This window comes from Plecotus auritus (assembly GCF_963455305.1).
Source record: "Plecotus auritus genome assembly, chromosome: 2".
Taxonomy (NCBI): Eukaryota; Metazoa; Chordata; class Mammalia; order Chiroptera; family Vespertilionidae; genus Plecotus; species Plecotus auritus.
This window is the reverse complement of record NC_137771.1, coordinates 67,591,566-67,607,597: the sequence shown is the minus strand read 5'-3', so window position 1 is coordinate 67,607,597 and position 16,032 is coordinate 67,591,566.

The window sequence follows — 16,032 nt, the reverse complement described above, 5'->3', positions numbered from 1 at the left end:
TGCAGAGTCACTACACTATGTCTAGATGTAGATGTCTTCTTATTTTTACAACTTAATAAAATTTTGCTCACTCTTATGAGTTCCAGGAAGTTCTGAGCTGTTAATTGATTATTAAACTCATTCATTCCCTCTAGTTTCTCTTTATGACTCCTACTAGATATCTGTTAGACTTCTCATTCCAGCTCCCAGGTCTCTTACCCTGTCTTTCATACTATCCACTTGTCTCTCTGGATGACATGTAATAATCTTTTCAGATCTACATTTATTCTACTAATTCTTTCTCTACTGGTATCTGTTTCTAAATTAAAATGACATTTTTATCTTTAAATTTTTTAAAAATAGATTTTTATTGATTTCAGAGAGGAAGGGAGAGGGAGAGAGAGATGGAAACATCAACGATGAGAGAGAATCATCGATCGGCTGCCTCCTGCATGACCCCTACTGGGGATGGAGCCCGCAACCCCGGGCATGTGCCCTTGACTGGAATCAAACCTGAGACCCTTTGGTCCACAGGCCGGCACTCCTATCCACTGAGCCAAACCAGTGGATAAATTTTGTTTTTTATTCCCAAAACTTTTAAGGGATTTTTTTATTCCCAAAACTTTTAAGGCACTCCTATCCACTGAGCCAAACCAGGGCTAAATTTTGTTTTTTATTCCCAAAACTTTTAAGGGATTTTTCAAGACTCCTGTAAATTATCTCATTTTATGCCCTATACATATTTTGTATACTTTAATATTTGATATTGTATACCTACCAATTTAATAACTGAAGCCTTGAAAAATCTAGATCTTTGTTCATTGTTTCAGCTGACATTCCTTCATGGTCACATGTGTTCATATTTAAGTGATCTTCATCTATGGGAACCACCAAGCTCTAAATTAGGAATGACTTCCTATTTAAAAAAAAAAAAAAAAGTTATTCATTTGCTTCTGCCAGAAAATTACCAAGCAGAGAGTATTCATTCTCATTTGAGGAGCCTAAGTTAATGTGAAAATACTAAGTTTAGCTTTCCCATTATAGCTATTAGGTTTTTTTAATAAAAAAAAAGGGGGGGGGAACCACTGGAGTATTTTAGGAAGAAATTAACTTATCTCACATAAGTTTTAAAAAGACCACTCTGGCTTCACAATAAAAATGGACTATAGGAAAGATTCTAGACATGGGGAAAATAGGTGAGATCATGAGCAAGAGATTGATTATAGTAATGGGGCATGGAATTTAAGCCAGGCAATGAGGGAAGTAAGATCCCCAAGTAGAGGGATGCAGAAAAGCTGGTAGAATCAAGGATGGGGGATCACAATGGGATTAAAGAATTGTTGGAGATGGACCAGAGGGAGTCGGCTGCACAGATAAGAACTGATACTGAATGCATGAAACTGAGATTATCTGGAGGTTTTAGCTATTGATAATGATAAGGTCAAGACTATCTATGGGAGTGTGTGGCTGAGATAGGTTTGAAGTCAAGAGCACTAGAGAATTGATCAATGACTGGCGAGACCAGAATGTACAAAGGATCATCTACTTACACATTGAGAGTCCCAAGAATTAAAAATTAAAGCAAGAAGGAAAATGCCTTTCTCCTGGTTGATATGTACAGACAATGACACTTTACTCAGTCATCATGATACCTTGAAGAAGAAAATAAACCATTTGTGTTTGCAATTAAAAAAAAACAAAAAACAAAAAAACTTGGCAAATGACTGCCATAGCTCCCCAAATTCCATTTGGCATAAAAATTTCAAAATCTTCTAGGAGATGGCTATTATTCACCTTTTAATGGGTGATATTTCTATTTTATGTTTTCTTCTCCTACATGAAGCTCCCACGGTCAGAAAGGTCATATTTATTCCCTAAAATCAAGTCTAAGTATTACCTAGTCAAGGTTTAGTTCTTTTTCCCTTATGATGCTGTTTTATACCAAGTTTAGTTTGCTGTTCTTTCTGTCCTTTTAATTTCTTTACCTCCATCTCAAACACTTGGAAACATTTGTCATATCCAATGCATTTATCTAATTCTGTCATTATTCAGTAGAATTACACACACTTTCTTTAATCTCTTCTTGATAAATTATTTCCAGTAGCCATTTAGCATTATTCTGCTCTGGATTCTATATTTCTTTTTCCGTATGGTGTTGAAGTTTATGCAACTGTGGTAACCCAGCCTTTTAAAAGGTAGAGGTCTCTGTTTTCTGCACTGAGACCCAAGGACTATAGGTCTGTTTCTAACTGTGTCTAAGGCAATTTCTGCCTCCTCATCCAGTGTTACCTATGGCCGGCCCAAGCAAATGATCACCTATTTAAAACAATTTATGTTCTTATAAAACTATACCTTACAATTTGCTCCTCAGTTTCTTCACAATTTCAACCTTATGATTTACTGTCACCTTTATCTGGTTTGCTTCATTTTCCAAATCACTAACAAAGGCAAATGAATAAACAAATGAGGACTTACTACTGGCTTTGAAACCCATCTATAGAAAAGCTTCCTCTCCCACACCCAGTCAGTCTTCAGTTTACAAACACTGTCTGACACTTTGCTGTAGGGCAGACAATATGTGTGCCAGATGCGTTCATATAGTACATTGTCTCCTTGAGTGTTCACATCAACTCTTTGAAGATGTTTTTCATATGTGAAAACTAAGGCTCAGAGAAAGGAATAAACTACAGAAGGTCACACAACTAATTAACGGCAGAGCAAGGATTTGAACTCAATTTTTTCAGCTCCAAGTCTAGTTCTTATCCCACTATGCAATCTAGAAAATACTGATTCTTGTTGCTTATTTTATTTTTCGGTTAGCCTCTTTAAATAAGCATGTCTAAATATGGGTTTAATTTGATCTTTGTCTAAAATACGTCATCAGTTGTTTGAGCATATGATACATAAGAATTTTTAATCACTTATCCTATACTAAATGGAAGCAAATGAGCTTAGGTTAGGTTGATTTTTATTTTTTTAACCTGGGTTTTCTAGCAAAGCCCATTTATATAACACTCTGCTTACCTGGAGAGGTGAAATCCTAGAAATGCTTTTCTGCCCAAAGATGAAAACATCTAGTACTTTCAGAGCAGATCTTCACCACTATTAGAGGCTCCACTTGAGTGAGCCACTCTTGTTAAGAAAACGTGGGAAAGGGGCGTGAAGATTCATCACCATAGAAAAGGCCATAGTAAAGCCCTACTGTGGCTTGAACAAGATGGCACATTTTGGCATCCATAATATAGAAAGTTCTGGAAGTGGAGTTGACCAATTTTAATAAGGAAATCAAGGATGTTTCTTTAAGATTCAAGGTAAGGGGTAGCTCTCATATTGGACTATAGTTGCTCTGTTGAAGGTTCACTTACATGAGAGGTCCCCAGAGACCCGAAAGTCAAACGTACTAATAAGTCTAGGGACACAGGGACTGGCTGTGACTTGACCTCAATACAAACACTTAAAGGTTGGGTTGCAGAACTGGTTCCAGCATAGTCAGTACCTGTGTCTGAAAGGCCCTCTGGATCTAGCCACTCTGAAACAGTGTTGGGGTTTGAAGAAAAATATAACTATGCAACTAAAATTGAAATTAAATCTGTTATTTTGATTTCCTGGGAAATACATGCAGGCCCCACTGTATCCCCACGGGTGTGGGGCTGATACATGGAATCGTCTGTCATCCTCCGGACAGTGCAATCCCCCAGAGTTCCTGGACAATTCCAAATTGGGTGGACCTCAAAAGTGAAATACTAAACTTCCTGAACATAAATACAAATGGGATTTCAAGCAATTGCTTTAAAAACTAAAACTGATTTGTTGTTGTAACCTCAGCTTGGAAAACAAGTGATTTCATGTGCACACTGTACTCTTGCTGTATTTTCATAGCTACCTCTTTAGGAGTTTCTTTGCCCCTCTTCTTTTCCTCCCCTTTCAAACTCTTTTCTACCTGGTTAATCTTTCTAAGACATCAACTTTGCCCAAAAGTCTGTAATGGCTTCTTATTGCCCACAAAACAGTATCCACACTCTCATCCTGTCTTTCGACACAGTCCACATTCAGATCCCTAACCCCTGAAAGGATGTGGAAAGAAATACATACACTGAGTGGCCAGATTATTATGATCTCTGAACGCATAATAATCTGGCCACTCAGTGTATATCCTATATAATAAAAGGCTAATATGAAAATTGTCCCCTCAACCAGGTGTTCAACCAGCAGGCAGGCCAGCCAACCACCCATGTCCCCTCCCCGTGGCCAGGCTGGCCGGACCCCACCCATGCATGAATTCATGCACCAGGCCTCTAATATATATATATATATATGTGTGTGTGTGTGTGTGTGTGTGTGTGTGTGTGTGTGTGTGTGTGTATACTGAGTGGCCAGATTATTATGCATTCAGAGATCATAATAATCTGGCCACTCAGTGTATGTATTATCTACTAGGGGCCCAGTGCACGAATTTGTGCACCTTGAAAGGAACTGTAGGTTGTAAGGCTGCAGTGGGTACAAGGGAGGGTCTTGGCCCATCCTCCACACCCCTGCCTGGCCCCTCCCGCTGTGGCCCCTGGTTCCCTGTTGGCTGGCAGTCCTGCTCCTGCCACTGCCACTCCCATGTGCTGACAGTGTGCACCTGCTGACAGCACGGAGCCATTGGGGCCAGTGCCAGCAGCAGGTGCGAGTGGCAGCTGCTACCCCAAACACCCCTCAGGAGCAGGAGGAGGTGGAGAAGCCCTCAGGGGTGATCAGGGCCAGCAGTTGCCACTTGCACCAGCTGATGGTGTTGAGCAATAGGGACTGGCACCTGGTGCCGGCAGCAGGTGTGAGCGGTGGCTCCAGCACTGGCTGCGGGTAGGAACGGGGCCAGTACTGGTAGTGGGTGCACGTGGGACCGGCAGCAGGTACAAGTGCCGGGTGGGACCACAGCGTGAAGGAGCAAAGAATTTTCAGTAACCACCAGAAGCTTGCCCCAATGACAGCGACCGGTGCCCCACCTTGGTTTGGCGCCCCCATTCACCTGCTCCACCATCCCACCACAACCAATGCCCACCATGTTCTGCACTATTCTGTGCATGCCCCCTGGTGGTCAGCACACATCATAGCGACCAGTTGTTCGGTTGTTCTGCTGTTCAGTCTATTTGCATATTAGGGTTTTATATATATAGACTAGTGGCCCGGTGCACAAAATTCGTGCACAGAGCGGGGTGTCCCTCAGCTCGGCCTGCACCCTCCCCAATCTGGGATCCCTTGAGGGATGTCCAGCAGTCGGCCTGCTCGCCCCCAACTGCCTCCCACTGCTGGCCTGCTCACTCCCAACTGCCCCCCCCCCCCGCCGGCCTGATCACCCCCAACTGCCCTCCCCTCCTGGCCTAATCACCCCTAACTGCCTCTGCCTCAGCCCTGCCACTGTGGCTTTGTCTGGAATGAAGTCCGGAAGGCCTCCTGGTCTAATTAGCATATTACCCTTTTATTAGTATAGATTTTGTGAGACACTTTATATTGCTATTCTCATTTAATTTCCTCTTCAAGTTTATTTTCCACTACCATCTTAATTGAGGGGTGGTGAATTACATACAGTAAAGTACACAACTCAGTAAATTTTTATATATGTTATCCACCCAAGAAACTGTTATTGAAATAAAGTTGCAGAACAATTATCAGTCCCCCTAGGAATCTCCCTCATTCCCCTACCTGACTATGCTCCCCAAAGGGTACCACTATTCTGACCATTATCACCAGAGATTAGTTTTGCCTATTCTGAACTTCACATAAATGCACTTATATGGTGTGTACTCTTTTGTGTCCATCTCCCTTCACTCAGCCTTATTCTTCCATTCAACATAATAAGATATCACTATAGAGTTGTTTGTTTTAAATACACATAGTATTCCATCATGTGAATATAACAAACTTAATTATTTAATCTTTTATTGATAGACAAATGTGTTTTTTTTTCTCTTTGGGGGCTTTTATGAATAAAACAATGGATATTTTTGTATATGTCTTTTTGTAAACATACTCACTTATTTGTGTTGGGTATATTCCTAGAAGTAAAATTTCTGGGTTAGACGGTGCATGAGTATTTGGGTTCATACAAACTACCAGTTTTCCAAACTAGTTGAAATAATTTATACTCCAACCAGCAAGTAATGTATGAGAATTTCATTTGTTCCACATCTTTGTCAACCCTTGGTATTGTAAGTTTTAATTTTCACCATTCTGCTAAGTGCATAGTAGTATCTCATTATGATTTTAATTTTGATTACCCTGCTGACCAATCACATTGGCCACTTTTTCATATCTGTATTAGCCATTTGAATATCATTTTTATAAAGTGCCTGTTCAAGTCTTTTGACCATTTCTTTAATTAGGCAATTGTCTTTTTCTTATTGTTCTATAGAAGCTCTTTATATATTCCAAATATGAGCTCTTTGCCAGATATTTTACATGTATTTAAATACTTATGCATATATAAATGTAGATATAATGTTATGCAAATATCTTCTCTCAGTCTGTGGCTTGTCTATTTATTCTTTTAATGGCATCTTTTCATTGACAAGTAGTTCAGTTTATCAACCTTTTATTTTATGATTAGTGCTTTTTGTGTCTTAATAAATCTTTCCCTTCCCAAGATTATGACAATATGGCAATATTTGCTCTTGTTCTCTTCTAGAAGTTTTATTGTTTTATATTTTATTTTCAGGCTTATAATTCATTTTAAATAATTTCTTATGTTTGATGAGATCTCAGTACCCACTTTGAATTCTTCTACTATAGGTTGAGAGACTCATTGCTGTGTTCTAACTTCTCCTTCACTCCTGCCTAGAATTCAGTGATCTCCTGTATCTGAGTCCTCAAATCTGGTTCCATCTGTGGTCTAGACTCCTCAGCCTAAAGTGCACTTAACATTTACTGCTTTACACTGTAAGCTATTTTTACATATGCTTTACCTTGCTTGCAACTAGATTGCATAACAGTTGATGGTAGGAATTGCCCATAAAGGTCAACCAATACATAACATTCCACAAATATGAGATGGTAGATGATAAACATGTGCACCTTTTTTTTTAAACCATTATGTGGACCTGCTGAGGATTATCTGCTGTACAGACATTTCTGTGAGTGATGCCGCTGTCATGCTCTAGATGTATCAAGTAGAGTGGGATGATTTTTAATTTCATTAAGGTGGCATTATCAGGGCTCCCCAAGAGTATTTTCTTTGTTTATATCCATAGTGTTTAGATATACACTACCTTCTCTCCACACTACACACTTTTGCTTAATTGTTAACATTCCTCAGTTTTCCTAATGTCTTGACCAGTGTGTTTTATTTTATTTTATCATTATATAGAAAGTACAGGTAATTTTTATGTAGTTTCTATAAAAAATTGAATGAAACCAGGGAGAAAGTATCAAACATATTCAAAGCCTCCTGCACACTTGCTTTCCCACTTTTCACAAAGAGGAAAAATCAGTGGGTCTAAACATCTGTCTTCCTTATCAGCTGTTTTATGTCTGTCATCTAGATCTGTGGATTTCCAAGTATGTCAGTATACCTGTTCAAATTTTTTCCTGCTTTGTGACTCTAACAGAAGTGTCAGTATTTTCGAAAGTGTTTTTTCATGCCCCTTTTCTTAAAGGAGTTTAAAAACAAAGCATTATCTCATTTATTCTGATTTATCTTAGTTGCCTTGCTTGCTTTTGCTTTCCATATGAGGTGCAAATGCCTGTTCTTCAACTTAGCTCCTTTATTCAGCTTATTCGTTCTGGTTTTATCATAATTATCATTTCCTCTTAAAAAAAAAAAAGAATAGGTATTATGAGAAATTTCTCTAGGGTGCCCTCCCAATTTCTTCACTGCCATTACAGAGCCCCTGTCCCATCAGTCTTGATCAGGCACGTTGGATACTCTTACACTTTGCATTCTTCTTTCCTCAGAGCAATTGTAATCTGCTTTAATTATGGTGGATACTCCAGCAGCCTGCCCTTCTCCTGGGTCTTAGTATTCCCTCCTTCAATACCATACTCACTAGATTCTTATTTTAATTCCCCAAAATTAGCTCTCTTGAATTCTAATGCCCTGATAGGACTGCCTGCATTCTGGTTATGAGCACGATCCCACCAGGTTTAGAAATGCCGACGAAGGCAAAGCTTTCTGCATTTCTGCATACCTCGGATTGCTCTCGTTCATTTCTCAGAATCCTTCCAGGCCTCAGGCTTTGCCTTTCTCTCTGCTTAAATTGCTGTGGCAGGTCCTTCCCCAGGTAAGAGAAAATGTTGTTTTAGATGCCTGATATATGACATGACCTTTGACCATCTTATCTTTTAAAAAATCTCTTCGGTAAAAGGTATTTTTTTAAATAGCTACTTATTTTTAAATATAATATATTTTATTCCACACACTCTACCTGTTACTCAATTATGCAGCCTAACTCAGATCCCCTCTGTCCAATACTGTCACCTTCCACGCTTCCTCTCTGTTGTCCATTGGAATTTCACATGGTGGGGAGTATGTGGAGGCCAATGGCGATACATAAACATACTCCAGTTCACAGAACCATTTTCTATCAGCACATATAAACACACACACACACACACACACACACACACACACACACACACACACACCAGTAAATAGCTCACCTTTCCTAAAAATTTGCCTTTGAGCATCTCAATACAACAAATAAATATTTATACTCATTTTTATGAGGGTAGAGATTTCAGAGACTCCATATTTATCTCTGAGAATAAAAGCTTGGGATACCTGTGCATGGATGAGGGAGACACACCCAGTTAATGACACACTTGTGGTAAGTTCATAGTTGACTTCCAGTCCTGACTCCTATCCTACAACCACGCTGCCTTCCAGTACTTATTACAGTATCAATTGAAATGCATCCAATTACAGTTAAGTGAAACATAACTCAAACTAATTTAAATTAAAAAATAATTTATACTGCAGAAATATGGCAAATATTAAGGTTTAATCCAGTCATTCAATACTCCCACCAATTACCTATTTCCAGTTTTTCTCTCTTCTGCCTTTTGTAATGTCACTTCTTCCTAAAGAGGACTCCTATTTTGGTGCTAAGATGAGGTCACCAATCTCCTGGACCTACCTGCTTCCTCTTTCTTGTCCAGGAAGAAAAAGAGCATTACTTCAGCATTTCTAGCAAGTCCTGATTGTCCTCTGATTGGACCAGCTTTAGTCAGATAGCCCCTCCAACATCACCGAGACTGAGACAGGGAATGCGTTTACAGGCTTGGCCTGGTTTACATGCTCTAACCCTAATGTCAGGAGAAGAGCCTGTTTCCTAAGAAATACATGTTTCACAAAATAGAATTTATAGCTACTAGGGAGGGAAAAGAGGAGCATACCTTCTAGAGTCAACACAAACACTTGAAATCCATAAAAATCTTACCCCAAAATATGTTGTTTACTCAATATATACTGCAGGCCTATTATAATAATGACAATAGGAAAAACCCTTCCTAATGACTGTTCTCTATTTAGGAAAAGCAAACATACAACCAGATAGAGCAAAAGCTGTCTCCTGGCTTCTAACAGGAAGTAGCTTGGGTACTTGGTCAATGACTTAAAGTCTTTCCATTTTTATTTCTCCAAGATTGAAAACAATATTGTTTTAGAGACAAATCCAGGTAATACTAAAAGTTGCCCAATTGTGATTTATTTAGTCATTTTTTTAAACTTCTACTTCACAAAGACAGAAAAAATTTCTAAATGTTTTGGTCAGATTAAAACAGTGATTGCGCAAGATGATGGAAGCAAATGCTTTTCTGCTACAATGAGCAAACATTCTTCTTTGGAATAATAAATTTATTTAAATGCATAACATTCAAGGGGTGAAGAAGCAGGACCCAACCTGTTTGTCTTTGCCTTGGATTATTAGTCATTTAAAATCCCTTTACTGGAGATGATGGTTCTTCAGGGAAGTCTGCCAAACAAGAATGAGAAAGCTCAGGTGAGAGCCAGGGTGAGGGAGGTGAGCATTGCTGGGGAAATAGATACAATGTGCAGCCATAGGGAGCCTACAAGTAAGCAATTCCTCTCTCTCTCTCTCTTTCTCTCTCTCTTCTTCCTTTTTTCCTTCCTTCCTTCCTTCCTTCCTTCCTTCCTTCCTTCCTTTCTTCCTCTCATTGGATAGCCTTAATGCCAATTTTACCCTTCCACAAAATTCTGAGCTAATTTAAAATAGAATTAAATAATAGTTTTCAGAACTTACCTACATTTTCCTATCCTAATATATACAAAGCCAGGGGCTGTCACCACCGAATCAACCAGACAGACCACTGAACAGCAGGCTGTGTGGGGTGACCAGGCTGGTGGCGGGGGGGGGGGGGGCAGTTAGGGGCAACCAGGTAGACAGGGGGGAAGATGGGGGCAACCAGGCCAGCAGGGGGGCACATTTAGGGGTGACCAGGCAGGCAAGTAGGTGAGCAGTTAGGAGCCAGCGCAGTCGGGCATCCCCTGAGGGGTCCTGGATTGGAAAGGGTGCAGGCTGGGCTGAGGGGACCCCCCGTGCATGAATTTTGTGCACCAGGCCTCTAGTGTATATTATAAATTGTTCAAGATAATTTATGAGTGTCAACCTGAATGGACAGCTTACATTCTCCTCGTTCCTTCAAATGTGTCCTAATGTAAAAGACTTTCTTTGGTAACCTCTAAGGAGTATATAGACATTTAGTCAAAAGTGCTACTCTTTAATTCTGAATGTCCACAGAAATGTGATATTTAGTATTCTGTTTACTTTTCTATTTTAAAATTAAAAATAAAATGTATTTCCTTCTTGGTTATTTACCATAACTGGATTAACTAATAAATAAGTATTTTTCTGAATATTTTATTCAGACTGCAGTACTTGGAATTTTCATGAGTTTCAAGAACAGCTGTGACTTACCTGTTGCAAACAATCACTAGCGAGTCCTTTGTTCGGGGCTCCAGTTTCCAAGGAGCTAAGTGTGACTTTGACATTTTTTAAAGAATTTTGGGTTGAGTCTTGTAACAGAGTTCTTGACAATACAAAGTTTTCTAGTAAAAAAAAAAAAAAAAAATCAAATACTTCTGAAAAAAGAACCTAGTAGAATTCCTAAGGCATAACTTGAAAGGAATGGCAAATCATGTAACCTTGCCACCAATTAACCTTGACTCTAAGGCCAAAGGTCAGGGCTATTCCTATAGCTAAGTCTTCCAGGTGTGGTGCTAGGACAAAAAGGTGACAATTTGGAGGACAATTTACCAGCCAGACATAATCATCGGAAATGTTGATTCTGTGTCATCCTAAGAATTTATGGAAGCCGGAAGGAAAGCAAATATGTTGTGCTAATTCAAACAGTTATAGCTTCCTTTCCTGTTACTCTGTACAGGAAAACTCCTACAGAAGTTGTAAATCTCACCTTTCTGCCAACTAATGAGATGGTGTCACTATGTGGGGCAATGACCTGAGGGTCCTATGAACAGCAGGCAGCATTAAAAGGGGCTTCCAAAATTTTACCTGGAAACAGAAAACTAATCAGGAAACTAGAACCAACCTCATGTCAATGAGCCATTCTTTTTCAGTGGAGATACTACCTGAACCCACAATTGTGCAAAGGAAAGTTGATTGATTTTCACACTACTAGTTTAATAATTGTGGTAATAGATTTAGCTTAAGCCAGGAACAGTTCTTGGGTCTTCGCCATTATTTTTCATGGATTCATTTATTCAATAAGCAGTTATTGACCATCTAGACACTGTACTAGTCTCTAGAGAAACAAAAAAAGAGTAATGTACACTCCCAGGGAGTTCATCAGTTGTTAAATAAAGGTGCCATAAAAACAAATAAAACCGGGACAAGTGCTATGAGAGAGAAATGCTGGCTTCATGACCAGTAGCAGGATTTGCAAAATGCCTAACTGGAGTTCAGAATTTCAACTGTGTCCCTGAACCAAACTGATGCTGAAGACCCCAAAAATGATTAAACTGAAGACCATGACCTCATGTCTATAATACTCAACTAACCATAGACAAAACAAGGTAGGTGGTGAAAGAAAAGTCTTCAGACACACACCCCTCTGGCCTGGGCCTTGCTTTTTAAGGTTGCCACCATCCCTGTGGTTGAACTACATTGTTAAAGCCACTCGACTAGGTGTAAGCTTTTTATTTTACATTAAAATGGAACCCCTGGGCTTTCTTGCACATATTCTTAATTAATTAATTTCTTCTTTCATTACATAATATAACATAGATGAGGACTTTAGGATAAGTGTAGGATGAGGCTTCTAGATCAATTATAAATTATTAACTTGTGATGCCTAGTTATTGCCCCACTCCCCCATCCCCCACCAACATCCACAATCTCCTATGACAACTGTGTCCCTGCCAGACTCAGGCTCATCCCTACTGATTTCTAAGGAAAATCACTACAATATTTTCATGTAGATAAAAGCAGGTAAAAATCAACTTTAGGGGCAATGTTGAAGGGTAAAAATTGATGTAGGTGGAATTGGAGTAGGTTGTAAAAGCATATTATCTGCTATTGTCTTGACGAGGATAACTGAGATCTTAGTACATAGAAAGACCTTCACAAATATTGTATGAATGAACATGACAAATGATAGCATGGATTAGATTAAGGTTAAAGGTATGCCTTTTTTTGATTACTAAGGTTTTATCTGGAACTATAAGAAGTTGACTCTAAGAGTACTTTGTATGCATTAATTCATTTGATAGTGTCTATTTTACACATATAATGAAACAGTTTGAAAAGAAGTGAAAAACTTTCCAAAGGTTTTCCTCAAGGCAACAGTTAGTTGCTGCCTGGGCCAGAATTCAAACTCAAGTCTCAATTGATTTTTTAAAATATATTTATTATATCATGGTAATACCTCACCACTTATATGGCTTTTATGTTCAAGCACTCTTTTCCTGACTGATATTAACTTGTGATTAATGAAAACCTAAGTGTCCTTTGAAAGACCTGGTTAAAGATGTGGTACATATTTACAATAGAATATTACTCAGCCATAAAAAAAGAATAAAATCTTACCATTCACAACCACATGGATGGACCTACACTGTTATGCTGAGTGAAATAAGTCAGATAGAGAAATACAAATATCATATGATTTCACTTATAAATGGAATTTACCAAGCAAAATAAGTGAATAAACAAAACAAGCAAATTCATAAATACAGAGAACAAATTGATGATCACCAGATGGGAGGAGTGTTGGAAGCATGAATGAATAAAGTGAAGAAGATTAAGAATTATAAATTTCTAATTATAATAATAGTCATAGGGATATAAAGCAAAGCATAGGGAATATAGTTAATAATAATGTAATAATTATGTATGGTTTTAGACAGATACTAAACTTATGGTGTAATGATTTTGTAAGGTGTATAAATGTTTAATCACTATGTTGTATACCTGAAAGAAATATAATATTGTATGTCAGGGTAATTAAAAAATAAATTTTATAATACATTTATGAAATGAAAAGAATGTATGAGGAAATGGATATTACTGTATGAGGAGGAAAGAAGAAATCATTCTAAATAATGATGGCAAATAGCCAGTTCTCCCCTAAATAGCTCATCAGAAGTGAAACACCTCCACTTCCTCATGGTAATCTCCTTGGGGGTAATACTGCCTGTTCCACATCCCCCACGTCTCTGTAGAAAGTACTCAACAAAGAGTACTAGTGAAGGCCATGCTATTTAGATTGTTGTTCTCAAATGTCTTTAGTTCTTAGTGGAAATCTTAAGAAATCCAAGGTCTTCTGGAAACATAGCAAATATAATAGTACTAGAGGCCCGGTGCATGAAATTCATGCACGGGGGGGGGGGGGGGGGAGGGTCCCTCACCCCGGTCTACACCCTCCAATCTGGGACCCCTCAGGGGATGTCCAACGACCAGTTTAGGATGTGGGATTGGGCCTAAACAGGCAGTCAGACATCCCTCTCGCAATCGAGGACACTGGCTCCTAACCACTCACCTGCCTGCCTGCCTGATGCCCATAACTGCTCCCCTGTCTGCCTGATCACCCCTAACCTCTCTGCCTGCTTGCCTGATATCCCCTAACTACTCCTCTGCCTGTCTATTTGCCCCTAACTGCTCCCCTGCTGGCCTGATCACCCCTAACTGCTCCCCTGCCTGCCCGATCGCACCTAACTACCTCTGCCTCAGCCCCTGCCACCATGGCTTTGTCCAGAAGGACGTCCAGATGGATGTCCAGAAGGACGTCCAGATGGATGTCTGGAAGACGTCCAGCCTAATTAGCATATTACCCTTTATTAGTATAGAGTAGAGACAAAATAATAATTTGGATTCACCTCTTACACACCTTTTCTGGATTAGTCATGACCTGACCCTGGCCTTTGAGTTTTACTGGGGTATGTATGTGTTCCACAGAATAGTCCATAATTTCTTCACTTTACTGCACAGGAGTTAGTGGTTGATGGTAGAAGCCCAAATCAGAGGTGATATTTAAAATGTTCATCAATTATCCTATCTAATAAAAGAGTAATATGCAAATTGACCATACCTCCGCTACACCCACAAGCCAAGCCCACCAGCCAATCAGGAGCGAGTATGCAAATTAACCCAACCAAGATGGATGCAGCCACGGAGCTGCAGCAAGCAGGAGGCTTGGGTTTCCCCGGCAATGGAGGAATCCAAGCTTCCCTGCCACCTTGGCTGGCCCAGGTCTACACTCAAGGCAACAAAGTTTCAATTACAGAAGATAAATAAATCCCAACAAAAATGGCACCAGCCACAGAGATGGAGAGAGCAAGAGGCTTGAGTTGCCCCCAGCGATGGAGGAAGCCAAGCTTTCCGCAGCCCTGGCCTGCCTTGGCCTCCGCTTAAGGCTACAAAGTTTCAATTATAGGAGATACATAAATCCCAACAGAAATGGCTGAGTCCACGGAGCAAGTAGGAGGCTTGGCTCCGCTCAAGGCTACAAAGTTTCAATTATAGAAGATAAATAAATCCCAGATACAAGGGCCTCCGCTTGGGTCGCCAGGGGGCATGGCATGCCTGCAAACCACCATAGGTCCCTCTCCCAGGCCACCTCACGCCCCAAGGGAACCCCCACCCTGATCCGGGACACCCTTCAGGGCAAACCAGCTGGCTCCCACCCATGCACTAGGCCTCTATCCTATCTAATAAGACAGTGATATGCAAATTGACCATCACTCCAACACACAAGATGGCTGCCCCCATGTGGTCAAAGATGGCTGCCCCCATGTGGACACAAGATGGCCATCACAAGATGGCCAACAGGGGAGGGCAGTTGGAAGGGACTAGGCCTGAAAGGGAGGGCAGTTGGGGGTGATCAAGCCTGGAGGGGAGGGCAGTTAGGGGTGACCAGGCTGGCAGAGGAGGGAAGTTGGGGGTGACCGGGCCTGCAGGGAAGGGCAGTTGGGGGGGATCCAGGCCTGCAGGGGAGACCAGCTGGGGGGACCAGGCCTGCAGGGGAGGGCAGTTAGAGGTGACCAAGCCTGCAGGGGAGGGCAGTTAGGGGTGACCAGGCCTGCAGGGAGGGCAGTTAGGGGTAAACAGGCTGGCAGGGGAGCAGTTAGGCATCAATCAGGCTGCCAGGGGAGTGGTTAGGGGGTGATCAGGCTGGCAGGCAGAAGCAGTTAGGGACAATCAGGAAGGCAGGCAGGCAAGCAGTTGGGAGCCAGTAGTCCTGTATTGTGAGAGGGATGTCTGACTTCCTGTTTAGGCCCGATCCTGGTAAGATTTGCCTAAACAGGAAGTCGGACATCCCCCGAGGGGTCCCAGATTGGAGAGGTTGCAGGCTGGGCTGAGGAACACACACCCCCGTGCACGAGTTTCGTGCACCGGGCATCTAATCTATATATATAAAAGGCTAATATGCTAAGTGTCTGTCCAACCAGTAGCTATGACACACACTGACCACCAGGGGACAGACTGTCAATGCAGGAGCTGCCAAGGTGCAGTGACTTGGCAGCAGCGGTTCTTCAGTGATGCACCCCAAAACCAGAGAGGAGGGAGCCCAATTTCTTATGGGGCCATGTGATTGCACCTTGGC